This window comes from Rhagoletis zephyria, unplaced genomic scaffold (genome assembly GCF_001687245.7).
Source record: "Rhagoletis zephyria isolate East Lansing unplaced genomic scaffold, Rhagoletis_zephyria_1.1 Rzeph_scaffold_75920, whole genome shotgun sequence".
Taxonomy (NCBI): Eukaryota; Metazoa; Arthropoda; class Insecta; order Diptera; family Tephritidae; genus Rhagoletis; species Rhagoletis zephyria.
The window spans coordinates 1-1,195 of NW_016232969.1; the positions used below are offsets into that span (position 1 = coordinate 1).

The window sequence follows — 1,195 nt, forward strand, 5'->3', positions numbered from 1 at the left end:
TAAATCGGTTATTATCTTATCAAGCACTTATCACCACACCGCCTACCTCCACTCAGGTTGATGCCCTTCTCGCCAATCTCCACCTGGTCTCCGCCGGGCAGAATGGCCAGATCGGGCTTCAGGGCGCACATCTCAATTACCCGCTGATAGCGGGCCGACTGGAGGGCACTTCCAAAGAGGACGTTATCCCGCAGGGTGGCATTCCTGATCCACGCCTGCTGCGCCACGTAGGCGATGCTGCTGCCTCGGGCCACGTTGACACTTCCGCCCACCTTCTCCATGTCGCCGAGCATGGCGGAAAGGAGTGAGCTTTTGCCTAAAAGTAATAAAGTAAAAATTATTCTCAAGAACCAAGGTTTCAAATAAAAAACTTNCATGGCGGAAAGGAGTGAGCTTTTGCCTAAAAGTAATAAAGTAAAAATTATTCTCAAGAACCAAGGTTTCAAAAAAAATATCTATCTTTACCCGATCCAACCTGGCCGACAATGGCCACCAGACTGCCTTTCGGCACTTTGAGATCAATACCACTTAGCGTAGTTGCCTCCTCAGCGTCCCAGGCAAAGCTTCCGCTCTCAATGGTGATCGCATTTTCTTTGTCCTCGCTCCTCGTCACGTACTGCTCCAGCTCTGAGGCGTTCAGGAAGCGATTCAGCCGCTTGATGCTGACCATGGCCATCACCAGCTGGGTGATCATCTCGGGGAGGGTGTTCAGCGGCAGTCGGAGCATCTCAAAGAGTGACAGCGAGACGAAGGCCTTCTTCGCGTCCAGCACGTGATCGGGACTGCTCAGAACGTAGGCGGCAAAGGTGGCCAGCGAGACGAGAAAGGGCGCGAAGGTCCAGGTAATGTAGCTGAAGGCGTTCAGAAGGGCCATCTTTTGCAACTCTTGAACTTCACTGTTTCGAATGGAGGCCACCTTTCCAATAAAGGGTAATTCCCACCCATAGACCTTAATCACTTTTATTCCGTTTAAAATCTCATTGATCACCTTCACCCGCTCGTCCTTCTTCTTCATCTGCCGCTCCTGGAAGCGACCCTGAAAGCGGGTAGTGGTAGCATTGAGCGGTATCATGAGGATCATCACCGCAAAGCCGGCCAAAACTGAAGGGCCCAGCTCGAGCCAGAGAAAGTACAGCGCGACGGCGATCAGCAGCGGATCGGACCAGATTAGGTTGAAGTAGGGCATGTACAGGGC

At 52.2% G+C, this 1,195-nt stretch overlaps 1 pseudogene; it reads right to left on the minus strand.

Moving 5' to 3' along the window:
- Positions 1 to 46: 46 nt before the first annotated feature.
- Positions 47 to 1,072, minus strand: LOC108357373 (multidrug resistance-associated protein 1 pseudogene; annotated as a pseudogene).
- Positions 1,073 to 1,195: the final 123 nt, after the last annotated feature.